Source organism: Bombina bombina, chromosome 5, assembly GCF_027579735.1.
Source record: "Bombina bombina isolate aBomBom1 chromosome 5, aBomBom1.pri, whole genome shotgun sequence".
Taxonomy (NCBI): domain Eukaryota; kingdom Metazoa; phylum Chordata; class Amphibia; order Anura; family Bombinatoridae; genus Bombina; species Bombina bombina.
The window spans coordinates 289,319,949-289,334,118 of NC_069503.1; the positions used below are offsets into that span (position 1 = coordinate 289,319,949).

At 36.3% G+C, this 14,170-nt stretch overlaps 2 protein-coding genes across 2 annotated transcripts in view; one reads left to right on the forward strand and one right to left on the reverse strand.

Annotated features, from left to right (window-relative positions):
• KRIT1 (KRIT1 ankyrin repeat containing) overlaps positions 1-10,205 on the reverse strand; it is a 77,828-nt gene extending 67,623 nt beyond the window's left edge. The window contains exons 1-2 of the mRNA XM_053714030.1: positions 10,057-10,205; positions 6,751-6,837 (exon numbers count right to left, since the gene is read on the reverse strand). The gene's annotated coding sequence lies outside the window, so the exon portion shown is untranslated. The remainder of the gene's footprint in view (positions 1-6,750; positions 6,838-10,056) is intronic.
• Positions 10,206-10,247: 42 nt separating this feature from the next.
• The window catches only part of ANKIB1 (ankyrin repeat and IBR domain containing 1), a 575,165-nt gene continuing 571,242 nt past the window's right edge, over positions 10,248-14,170 (forward strand). The window contains exon 1 of the mRNA XM_053714029.1: positions 10,248-10,419. The gene's annotated coding sequence lies outside the window, so the exon portion shown is untranslated. The remainder of the gene's footprint in view (positions 10,420-14,170) is intronic.

The window sequence follows — 14,170 nt, forward strand, 5'->3', positions numbered from 1 at the left end:
ACTGTTCTATTATTGCCTATGTCTTAAGAAGGTATATTAAGTTAGTAATAGTTGGTTCTCGTTTATTTTTCCAATTTTTAAGTATAAAAAGGTACTGTACCTCCTAAAATAGTTATGTTAATGAAACAAATATTTACCCGCGGCCTATCATATAAGAGAAATGTGTCTTTTATCAAGTTAAATATTTTTTTTTTTAAATCTTACGCAACCAAAATTGAACTCGGGACCAGAACTTCTGAATTTTAGGGCAGCTCCAGAACATATCGACCAGGTTGGCTTCCGAAGAGAGGCACCTAGGAAAATAGTTTTGAGTGTTAGGATACCAGCGATTAAGTTTAGCTGGTGTAATGTAAACCTGGTTAATACGTTTTACATGAGATTCCCGCCATTCTGCAGAGAGTGTGGCTTTATCCACCTTTTGTATGCTATATTTCACCAGATATATCTAAAATGTGTTGCCAACTTCTATCTAGTTGCTGTAGATAAGCTTCACCTAAGTTAGAAAGTATCAACTTATACCAGAAATTAATGGAGCGGTACCATTTTTGAATAATGATAATCCCATTTGCAACCCTGGTTGTATCCAATTAAAGTTAAAATTCTTAGTAGACTCATAGAACCAATGTCGGATTTGCAAATAGGCATAGAAATCTGTATTTGGGAGATCATATCTATTTTTTAGATCTTCAAAAAATACATGATCGAGAGGTGCCCAGTTTATTAAACTGGAATAAATGTGAGAGGACCAAACTACTCCATCTATTAAATAGTTTACTATTGACGCCGGGTGGAAATTGTGGGTTACCCGTTATGGGTAAAAGATTTGACATATAAAGATTTGTATTTAATAACGATCTTAGATGTTGCCATGCTATAATAATATATAGTATACATCCTTTTAATTCTAATCGGTATATGCTGAATAGGACAGTGTAACAGAGCAGCTAAAGAAAAAGGAAAGACTAGCTTTTTTTCCACCTCTAAGTAGGCGATATAATTACCGTCCATAAGCCAATCCATTGCGATTTTAGCTAGACATACACTGCTATATATAGATAAAGAAGGGAAGGATAGTCCACCAAACTGTCTTAATTGAGTTAAACTTCTACACATTTTGTTCAGATAATTAATATATTTTTTATTTAATGGAATGGGTAAATTTTTTATTAAATATAAACATTTTGGTAATATAATCATTTTAATTAGGTTGATTTTAGCCGTTAGCGAAAGCGGAATATGGGACCAATTAGTAAGGTTTTGTTTAATATTTTCAAATAAAATGCCAAAGTTTCTCGAATACCAATATTTCGGATAGTTAACTATATTAATCCCTAAATATGTAAGCGGATCAATTACAATTTTGAAGGGTACAAAATATTTGTCTAATGGGGGATTATTAAACCATAAAATTTCTGATATGGTAGCATTCACTTGGTAACCAGAGAACGAACCAAACTCCTGCATACATTTTAAAATATATGGGACTTCTACTTGTGTATTATTAAGAAATAGTAACAGATCATCAGCATAAAGTAAAAGTTTAAGCTTCTTACCCCCAAGAGGAATTCCTTGAAGTTCCATTCTAAATAATATTGCAAGGGGTTCAATAGCTAAATTGAAAAGTAAAGGGGAAATCGGACACCCCTGCCGTGTACCTTAGAAATAGACCTTTAAATCCAAATTGACTCATCGTATGAAAAAGATGGTCCCAAGTAATTGAGTCAAATGCCTTCTGGGCATCAATTATCAAGGTTCCAGTAATCATCTAAGAGTAAGAATTTTTTTCTAATGTTATTAGTTTTATAATAATAAATCTCTCTTCAGGATCTTTCTTCTGAGAGACAATTTGGTAGTCTGTTAATTAAAAAGTATTGCTATTCCTCGCTTTCTAGTGGAACAAGGAATCACCACAACTTCTCCAACCCAGTTCCCTTTCAGTTTTTGATTCTCCACCTCCGAGAGATGTGTCTCTTGTAACAGTGCAATATCAGCTTTATCTTTCTTAAGTTGTGTAATAATTTATTTTCTCTTACTTGGATTAGTTACACCACCTATATTCCATGAAACTAAATTTAAGTAAAACAAAAATACCCTGTGAGGGGGCAGCATCTGATATTGCGGGGAGGGAGGGAAAAAGGGGGAAGGAAGAGAAAAAAAAAAAGAAAAATACAAGTAAAGGAGAAATTACCTAACATAGCCTGAACATTTATATGTATTATTTTACCATCTACCCCTATAAACATTAGTATAGAAAGGAAAAAAAAAAAAAAAAAAAAAAAAAGGCTTACAGATTTAGTCTATTTTTTTAAATTAACATCTCTTATCAGACTTGAATTTTTCAATAAAATCTACAGCTTCTTGGGATGTGACAAGTGTAGTTAATTCATTCCCCACATATATTTTAATTTTAGCAGGGTAGATCAGCCTAGCAGAGAGTCCTATATTGATCAGCAAGTGCAAAAGGGAGCCGTTTCTTTTTGTTTGGAAGCCGTTGTGCCGAATAGTCTTGGAATAGAAATATTGTATTATGTTCGATTTCCAGGTGTTGTACTTTCCTGTATGCTCTTAAAATATTTGTCTTGTTCTGGAAATTCAAGTATTTAATCATATTGGGTCTCTTATAATGTGTATTCTCGTTATCGTTGTTCTGCACTCCCATTCTATGGGCCCTTTCCACTGTAGAATTATGTTCTTTTGTGTTTAAGCCAACAAGCTGCGGTAGCTCAATGTAAGCAAAGTGCACTAGGTCGCTAAATGCAGGACTCTCTGGTAAGCCAATCACCTTAAGGTTATTTCTTCGCAACTTATCTTCTAGGTCCTCTATTTCATTAGTTAATGCACATATTTTGTTGTTATGGCCTTGTAATGATTGTTCGTGTTTTAAGGAAGAGTCCTCTATATCTGAAACCCTGGTTAGCAGTGAATCCCTTCATTTCAGTAGAGATTGTTAACAGTTCAGCTTTAATTTGATTAAGTTGTGGAAGTAATATATTAGCCACTTGTTTTGAGATTTCTGATATGTCAGAGTTACTTATATTGATACAACCAACATCCATTTTGGCTTCAGAATAAGATTCAAAACTAACCCTAGCTTTCCTCTCTTTATTTTTTACTGGCATTGCGAGTGTTTTGGGTGAAAGATATCTTTCCATAAAAAATAATAAGTGTATGTATAAAAGAGATAGAGAAAATTTGGTTGTGGGGGAGTGTGAAAGGAGTGGTATATTCATCAATGGAGTGAAGGGAAGTGAAATTGGTGGAGGATAAGTGTAAATGGGAAGTGACTAAGCAAGCCAGTAGTAATAGTTTCTATGGAATTGTCAAGAGAGGATTGTATAGAAACATGCGACTACAATTATATAGATATTTGTGTAAAAAGTCTTATATTATGTTATCTAGACAAATAGAGACCATCAGGCGACAAATTTTAAAGTTTCTATTAGTTACCTCTTAAGCAAACTGGCAACTAATACTGTACCTGATCAAAACATAGGAATATGAATTTTGGAACCGGATTTACAGGTATCAAATGCAGAAATAGAGGAACACCAACAATGAGCAATTCAAATGAATTAAACAGAGACACAGTTTCTATATAACCGGTTTTGACTGAACTATTGTCAAAAAAGATTTTATTTATATATATATTTTTATATATATATATATATATATATATACTAATTATAATACCTCATTAAACTTAAGGCACATACCTATTGATCATGGTTTAAGCATTGTATTTATATTAGTTTTATGTTAAGTTGCTAACTAATTTTTGTGTGTGTTCCCACTATAGATCACTATTAATAAGTGCAGCTAGATAAAGTACCAAAAAATAGCAATCCTTTTCATTAACATTGCTCTAGAAGATTATTAATCTAGGTACATTCATACAAAATCAAGACAGAATATATGGTCAGTAATCATTAAATGAAGACACTAGGCTATACAATTATCAGTTAATTCACTCAGCTTAGACACTTAGGGAAACACTTTCTTGTCTTCTATATCTAGCACACAATCAGTGTATCTTTACATATATCCAGAAAAAAAGAAATTGCTATCATATTCAGTAGGACATGCAATGTTCAACTTTATCATATAATGTTCCGGTTTTAGACACCTTAGGCTACTCCATATGTCAGGATCTGTCCTCGTTCTAAGTCAGGCTCACCAATCCTATCCCGGAGACTGCACCTCTACTCCAGCTATCCCACCAAAAGCAGCCGATGTCCGTCTCGACAGGAACCGCGGTGATTATAGCTTCCGCCACGTTATTATGCAGTTTAAAGCTTCACCCTGTTTAGCCAGCAGATATTAAAGCCATGGCATATAGCCCGTTTCTTCCACCTGCTCCTAGCGTCCATCGTCTCATGCCGTGCCAGAAGATCCGCTTGAGGGGTATAAACACTGCGTTTACCAGCAACTCTGGCGGTGTCTGCGAACAACAGGCTTCTTCACGTCTTTAGGCCGTGACCTTAATGAGCGAGTTCCCCTTATCCCGGCAAATGTAGATTTCAATGCCTATGGATACACTCCGGTGGCGGGTTTGAGCATGCTCCTTGTTTGCGCATTCAGTATCACAGGCTCTCAGCTCCCGACTCTCAGCACCCTGACACCTCCCACCGGAAGCCCTGAAGCAATGCATTATTGGTCCATAACTAACCATGGCCACTGAGCCAATCAGGGACTGCAACTGTGCATAGTTGTGTCAAGGATCTGAAGTGTGCGGGAGCTAACTAATTAACCTCTTCACTGCCAGTTGGTACCATCAATATAATACTAATTATACAAATTTAAATCTAACTTACTTTCAATTTTGTAACACACACACACACACACACATATATATATATATATATATATATATCACCTACCCCTATGACTATTGGGTATGCCTGAGGTTATTACATTTATTTGACAAACTTATCGTGCTGCAGAATACATAGGAGCGAGACATACAGGGGAAAATGTAGGAACATTATGTAAACGAATACAAAAATGGAAGTTTCATTACTCAAATGATTTGTAAAGCCCAAGGTTATGCAATGTTTAGGCTCTAGTGCTTTTGAGCATTCTTGTTAAATGTGAATATTGTGTAGAAATACTTTACATAGTGTTAACTATCTAGAAGCTTTATCAACAACATTTTGGAGCATATAATGTTTGTTGTTTGTTTTATAATATAGTAAGGCTCCTGGTGAGGTCAAATAAAGGGAAATAAAACCCAACATTTTTCTTTCATGACCCAGAGCAGACAATTGTACAATTTACTTCTATTATTAAATTTGCTTAATTCTCTTGGTATCCTTTGTTAAAAGAGCAGCAATGGACTACTGGGAATTAGCTGAACATATTGGGTGAGCCAAAGACAAGAGGCATATATATGCAGCTACCAATCTGCAGCTACCAATCTGCAGCTTGCCCCCCCCCCCCCCCGTAGTGCATTGTTGCTAATGAACTTACCTATGTATGCTTTTCAGCAAAGTATACCAAGAGAACAAAGCAAATTAGATAACACAGGTAAATTGGAAAGTTGTTTAAAAACACGTTCTCTTTAAAGCATGAACGTTTAATTTCGACTTTACTGTCGCTTTAAAGGGACAGTCTACACCAGAATTTTTATTGTTTTAAAAGATAGACAATCCCTTTATTACCCATTTCCCAGTTTTGCATAACCAACACAGTTATAATAATATACTTTTAACCTCTGTGATTATCTTGTATCTAAGCCTCTGCAAACTGCCCCTTTTTTCAGTTCTTTTGACAGACTTGCAGTCTAGCCAATCAATGCCTGCTCCCAGATAACTTCTCGTGCACGAGCACAGTGTTATCTATATGAAATACGTGAACTAACACCCTCTAGTGGTGAAAAACTGTTAAAATGCAATCTGAAAGAGGTGGGCTTCAAGTTCTAAGAAATTAGCATATGAACCTCCTAGGTTAAGCTTTCAACTAAGAATACCAAGAGAACAAAGCAAAATTGGTGATAAAAGTAAATTGGAAAATTGTTTAAAATTACATGCTCTATCTGAATCATGAAAGTTTATTTTGGCCTAGACTGTCCCTTTAATTATATAATGTAAAGTCAATTTAACACAAATTAGGGATTGCTAAATTCTTTGACTTGATTTGGATATCCTAAACATACAATGTATTTATCCGTTATTATTGCCATTATTTGAAACACATTTAAAATACTAAAATAGTACAGTACACTATAACTTACTTCATATTGTCAGTTATAAATGTCAACAGCCATTAAAAGGGACAGTACAGTCAAAGTTAAATGTTCAGGATTGAAATAAACACATCTTTCCAATTTACTTTATTATCTAATTTTCTTACTATCCTTTTTTGAAAAAAAGCATGCCTAGGTAGGTTTATGAGCAGCAATGCACTACTGTGAGCTAGCTGCTACTTGGTAGCTGCACATATATGACTCCCAACAGTGAATTGCAGCTCCTTCAGCAAAGGATAAGACGATGATTAAGCAAATTTCATAATAGAAGTAAATTGGAAAGTTGTTTAAAAGTGTATGCTCTATCTGAATCATTAAAGAGAGAAAAAAATGGTTTTCATGTCCCATAGAATTAGCTTCTTGCAAAATACTAAAATGACTATAAAAATCTTACTATTCTCATTTCATATACTACACCTGGATAAAAAAAATCACTAACAAAAACACAATTACTATTCTAATCCTGGTAACATTGTGTAAAAAGTAAAATGAAGCACTGAAATTCTTACCCCTTCTCAGAGTGCCCTTCACATGCTGTTAATGTTTTTGTTTTCACGTCTGACTGTAGATGCAGATGAAGCAAAACAGTAGCAAATCTAAAAAAGAAAGGGGTTACTCAAACACATGAATACTTCCTGTGACAGGAAAGCAACTGGAACCACTCCCCTGAATACAGCAGACAGTCCATGCCCACACAACAGTTATACAAAACAAGTAGCACAACCCAAAATGTAATGTAAAACTTGTAATACCAAATAACTATATTTACATTACTGCCCATCAATACTCATATACCCTCATGAGCACACACTGTATGTATTTGTATTACATACACATAGATCACACATGAATATTATACTCAGTGCTCCAATTTAACCTTTTAAAATTACACATTTTACCTTATTGATAAAAGAGGGGCTCTTATAAAGTGATATGTAAGCGGCCCATGCAATGCAGTCTTTGTTTATTGCTCTCCTTGCAGCTTAGAGTTGTGAGGGATACTGAATTCATGTTTGCTTAATTTAATAAAGGTATTAATCTTTTTGCAGACTGAAGACCCATCATTGTCTTTTTTTCTACCTAGGAGTTTTATATAGCCAATCTCAGGCCATATCCCCTGAGCCACTATGCTCACTAGAATTTTTAGGTCAATCATTGATTAGGGAATAAGAATAAAACAAATCTACTGTCCCCTAATGCCGGCTACTAAACAATTAATCCTGTGTGTGGGGCTTCTGTGTGCCCAGTTAGGAGTATAACCATGCATGTGCATCTGTTATTTTCTATATTCAACAAGCAACCGAAAAATGATAATGAGTGTGGTCTAACTCAGCAGAATAGCTCAGATACTACAGCCTGTCATTTGCTGCAGAGCCACAATCCTTTAATAACAATCAGTGTACAAAACAGATATGTTTTATTGAACCGTGAAAATAAATAAATGTATGTTTTAATACTATGGCTTTAAGATAACAGGGACTGTAAATGATGCAACAAGCGCTTTAATATTTTCAATGACCCTTTAATTTTTTGATGTTCATTAAATTAAAGGGACAGTAAACACCCAGAGATTTTAATATAAACGGTCTAGATATGCAAAGTGAAACAAATTTGTAATGTACCATCATCATTTATTTTACCTCTATTTCATGAAATTTACTTTTTCTAGTTCTCACAATTAATAAAAGCACACTGCAGACTTTTCAAGACCAACCCTGCTACATATATTTACCTTATTGGCTTCAACAGATAAGAACTGAAAAACAATGCATAATTAAGTGTTGATGTGAATAAATAATTGTTATATGTATGTTGCTGTCAGTTAAGAGGCCTGAAAGTATTGATGAGTATTATTGGCACAAAGCAGTTAAATTGTTTCTCTAAGTTACTGTCAGCCAAATGTATCACCTTGATTCCAAGAGATTGTCTGTGGCAATCAAGAGGTTAGTTCATTGCCCTGTATCTGCACAGACCCATAAACTCTGTGGGAAAAAATAAATCTGGCTTGTTAATTTTAAACATGTTTTTCAAGCCCAGCATCAAAAGGACATAAATGTGTGATAAAAAGTCTGGTATAGCCTTATCTAACTCAGCGACTGTCAGCTTATACAATTGCCCGGTGCCGATCTTGGAGAATAGCTGTGTGTGCCAGTGCACATGCTTGCCTGGCAATCAAACTCATGCATATGAAAGTACCAATCAGCAGTTTACTATGCTATGGGGACATGTAAAAGGTTCTAATTTAAACCTAAAGTCACATTTTGTTAAAGCGCTATATTTTAATGTGGGGATTATACAGACCTAGAACACTTTTGATTCATATTGCTTTAACCCATTCCTTGCCTTCTAACAAATAGACTGTTGCTATGGCAAAAATGATGGATTGCTTTTCTAATGGCTACATATTAACTGTTACAGAAGAAAAAAAAGGATTGTAGTAAATTAAGATAACAGAAAACATGATGAAAAATAGCTAGAATGGGGATCAAGAGATAACTGTTAAAGCAGATGGAAGAATCCATGGCACTGTCAATGTATGAAACATATATTGTTAAAAGCTGCAAATGCATAGGAGTCAAGCACTGCACTTTCTTTTACTATACATGTGTGTGTATATTCCTTGCTAATAGCTTGTTATGGAATATAAACATGTTCTTGTCTACTGGTATATACCATGTATGGGTTTGGAACCTTATGGCCTTGACCAAGGTTGCCCACTGGCAAATTGAGGCCTAAAATGCGGAATCTGTTGGCGCTCTACAAATAACCGATAATAATATAATCAATATGCATGTTTCACATTTTTTATTTTGTTTCAAAATTATATATATTTTTTCTGCCTCTTGATTACCAGACTGACAGTTGAATAATAAAAAGGGGTTTAAGATGCAGAGAAAGATGTAGGATGAATGATTGTGGACAAAGACAGTGTTTGTGAAGCGCCCTCTTGTGCATCACAGCAGGACTGATACCCAGGGCAACTTCCCAGTCTCACACATACAGTATGTAGCCATCACTTGCTGATGCTTCAAATTGCGGATATTTAAAACAAAGTAAGCTGTGTTTAAGGACACAGTTGGTTGTCCCCACACACACAATTTTTCCAACACACACTGTATCGATTTTAATTGTTGTTCAATAATTTTGTTAAGCTTTAACTTTACACTCTGCACATTTGTTACCAGGAGGGAGCAGTGAGAGTGTAGCACTTGTGTTTGACTTTACAGCACAGGGAAGTTATTAGACAGGAGAGATGGACATACATTTGTACTTGTTTGCAACAGAAAATACTGTTCATCAGAACAAAATAGCTTACTCATGTAATACATTATTATTAAGCCCACCAGCATTTGGATCTACGCCTACAACTTCAGATTACATGATATCAGTGTGGTACCGTCTAGAATAGACACTAGATACATATTATAAGGGACTGTGTAATTAACAGATATACGGTAATTGTCAAATGTCAGTATCTTTAAAAAATTAAATAAGGGGATCTAAATCTTTATGGTACTTACATGGTAAGGGCACCATTGACAATGTTATTAAGGACAAATTACAAATTGCCTTTTTATTTGAACACAAAAACATTTGGAGAGTACTTAAGACATGATATTGTTTTTTTCTGTGCAGTGTCATCAAGTGCAGTGAACAAATGCAACATCTAACTACAATAACAGCACAAGCGCCTAGTGCAACAAGAGAGGAACTTAGTGATGCGAGTGACACAGAGCTCTGGTACCTCCAAGTGCCCCAAAGCCTTACACTCCCCCCGGATAGGGGCAAGATCAGTGACTCGGGCAGATACTCACCCAGCCCTTATACCGCGCCTAACGGAGATCCACTCACTTCCTCTGGTTCCTCACGGTAGAGGGCGGTCCCGACTCGGCAGACACGGGCAGTGGGTGTGTGCTGGACGGGGCAGACTCACTCAGTCTGGGAGGCCGACTGCCTTTACTCGGCGGCGGTAGGAGGAGGCAATGCAGGTTTCCGGGTCGCCCTTGTTGTTCCGGGTACTGGGGGCCTGACTCAGTCTGTTGTTTAGTTGTTCGTGTGAGCTGGGGGCAGTGCGTGGGGGATCTGAGTGACACCCACCCGGTGACACGGATGTCACAGGTCCTGTTGCTGCACACTCAGGAACCAGAGCCCAGCCGCCTGCGGGGACCCATCTCACAGTGAGTGCCGGTTGTTTCACTTATTGTGTCTGTATTCTCATTGTGCTTTTGGTGCCTGGATCACTCGGGATCTGAAGTCCCTGTCACCGGATCTCCGCTCATATCTTCAGGGAGAATCAGCAGTCAAATGTAATCCAGGAGATTTATTAGGGTCACTTAGGTGGTCACCCAGGGGCTATGTGATATGTCATGGGGAAGATGGATAACCTCTTGTCTGCCAGAGAAAATTCTCATGGGTCAGCTAGCATCTGTATATATTGCATTGGAACTCTTCTTGGCAGCCAAGGGTTAATCTGCATTTTAGGGGATCCCTGTCATTTTGTTATGTTAATAAATTCTGCATAATGGCATTAGCAAACGTGTAGTATTTACAGTTTTGTGTGCTGTGTTTTATTTGTGCTTGGTCATATAACATTGTTACATGCTCAGAGGCGCTGACAACAATGTTTAGAATTTGTATATACAGACTGCAATATTGGGGGTACAGAGGTCCCTGCCTTCTTCTCCATTGTTTCGGCTGAACAAAAGCATAGGCTACTCCTCAGATGGATTTGAGAACACTTGTCGGTTCAGTTTATTGTCAGATATTTATTTACTTATACTGGGAGCAAGTGGTATTGTGAAACCTCTCAGTAAAACGAGACTAATAAGCCTTTGCAGGAGAAGGGCAGGAGCTGAGATATTGTTACTAACAATTGTATGGCACCTTATGTTCATTTTAATAAGATAAGAATGAATGACTAATCAAATAATACAGAGCAAGTAGCACCTGCTTACCCAGAGGGATATCAGCCCTCAATAGGGTTAATATTTAATGTGCATCGTGACCACTTAGGTACATCATTTCTTAATATATAAACCAGTGAGTTAATTCTATAAATCATGATGCCATTGCTGCAAGACCATTATACATTTGCACTTTATCATACTGTTTAGCTGAATGGTAGAATTGGCTATCACTGGAAATGGGATTTGTATCATAGGCTGTCATTAGGGACCTGCTCTATTTGTCACTGATTATCCTTATCACAGCCTCAGGGGATCTGCCCTGTCATCCTAGGAGGGGCTATACCTGAGGATCTGATGAACAACTGTGTCTTTCAGCAAGTCTGGTGCTGGGCTTGTCTCTGTAACACGTATGCAGACGACTTGCATGTTTCCAAGGAGCTGATGTGGGAGTGTTTTTCTTGCTAAGTTTTGGACACCTGCTTTTCATCAACAGATTTTATGTTTTTTTTTGAGGGAATTTAATGAGGAGTTATTATTGCAGATTAGCTTGAAAGACTATACAGAATGACCAGTGTCAACACTAAGTGTTTGTTGGTTGTTTCAAATATACTGAACAAAGGCCACTATCTAAAAGGAGGAATGAAACTGTCAGCATTCTGCTGTTACATGGCCCTTTGTTTTGAACTGGAATCCCTTGCAATTATATAGGAGTCGGACATAACCAAATACTGGTTTTCATGCTTTATAGTCTTACATGTCATATTTTGTTCTGTCACCCAAAACATAAGTGCAAAACAAACAAAATACAGATTTCCCCTGAGTACTTGTGATCTGTTTGGTGTCCATATTGGTTTTCACTATAAATCTGCTGCATAAAATGTTGTGCTATGTTAAAAGTATCAAGTAGCACTGGTATGTAAGTATATTTATTCTGGTGTTATCTTTTTTTATTATTACTATAAACTAGGGAGAATGATTTTAGGTCCCTAGTGAGGGTACATAGGTTTCTTTTAATACCTTTTTGAAGCTCTAAACCAGACATGCTGAAACGTGCACTCTTCCCCAAGGTGGTACACTAACAAAAGAATATATTGCTATGCAGTGCTGTCCACGGACAGCCTCCTGTCCATTATTCATTCCATAGTCACGGTTGTAGCACATTTTCATTAGTAGGAGTACACATTATCAAAAAGGTTCCCTACTCTTGTGCAAAACTGTAGATTTTCAACTGTGGGTTCATGTACCCCTGTGGGTACTTGGGGAGCAAACTGATAATTAGTACAGACAGTTTCTCCTTTATAGCGAAAGATGTTAAAAAGTGCAAGCTAAAGAAATTACACTGCAAAAAAGACAAATTAGGTGTTACAGTAAAATATTACAGGTAAAATGTGCTATGACGATTTGCCAGGTAAAGTTTGCCAAAGCAATTAGCTAGAATAGCTGTGCAAAATGCAAATGTGTCACAGAGAAATGATCCAGATAAACTGTATGGAATAATGTCAGATGCAAAAAGATGAACTCCCCGAAAACAAACTCTAGAACCCCTATATATTTGTGCTATGTGATAGAAACAACATAAATTTGTGATATACACAATTGTATGGATTTGTTTTCACGTTACTGATAGTGTTACATTTTCCATTAGTAATATGTATATGTTGTGATTAAAGGGACAGGAAACCCCAACATTTTCTTTCATGATTTTGATAGAACATACAATTTTTAAACAACTTTCCAATTTACTTCTATTATCAAATTTACTTTATTTTCTTGTTATCTGTTGGTGAAGGAACTTAATTGCACTACTGGCAGCTAGGTAAACACATCTAGTTAGCCAATCACAAAAGATAAATATCTGGAAGCACCAATCAGCAGCTAGCTCACACTATTGCAGGATATGTGTGTATTCTTTTTTAACAAGGGATACCAAGAAAACAAAGCACATTTGAAAATAGGAGGGAATTTAAAAGGGTCCTAAAAGTTCACGCTCTATCGGAATCATGCAAGTTTAATTTTGACTTTACTATCCCTTTAAGGTTACGAAGGATATTGCCAGGAGGTGAAAAATATAACTATAAATTACTGGTCTTAGAAAAAATGTAACAAATCCATTGTTGACTATTCAAAAAGCTGGAATTCTTATTTGTTCACTGCAGTTGTATACTAGGCTAGTAATAGTGTCCATGTCTACTTGTAACTGAACCATTATTACATTGTAGGTTTCATTCCCTCGTTTTAATTCCACAGTGAATCATTGGATTGCTTCAGGTCAAATAACCAACAGGCAGGTGAAGTTCCTATTCTATAGAGCAATGTACCAGCCGCACCCAAAACTGTTGGTGTAGTAGGCAAAGCTTTTGTATTACATTTTAAATCAGAGTGTATTGGGAGGTGAGCTGTGTTTTATGTTTATTGCAAAATATCAAGTGACAGTAAACCATGACCAGGTCATGTTATTTACTTTATGTTGCCCCCAGGATGGATATGTGCAGACATTTTGCTGAAACCTGCCACTTCCTATATTATCTGCTTCAGTGCCCAACCACAGGGCAAACCGCACAGGCTTCTTTCCCCATGTTTGTGTTGCTTAATATTAATAATATTTGTATTTTGTTATACTAAAATCTGTGGATAAATATATGTCCACGTGCATGTGTTTGCTGTAAACAGTTGTTTTAAATGTGCAGGACAAACTTTGGTCAAAGTGGAATATTTTCAGCTGTTACAGTAATAAAAAATAGTCTTTCTAAAAAATATGTTTTTTTAAAGGGATACTAAACCCAATTTTTTTCTTTCAGGATTCAGCGCACACAATTCTAAGCAATTTTCTAATTTACTTCTTTTATCAATTTTTCTTCATTCTCTTGCTATCTTTATTTGAAAAAGAAGGCATCTAAGCTAAGGAGCCAGCCAATTTTTGGTTCAGAACCCCGGAGAGCACTTTTTTTATTGGTGGGTGCATTTAGCCACCAATCAGCAAGCACAACCCAGGTTGTGAACCAAAAATGGGCCGGCTTCTAAA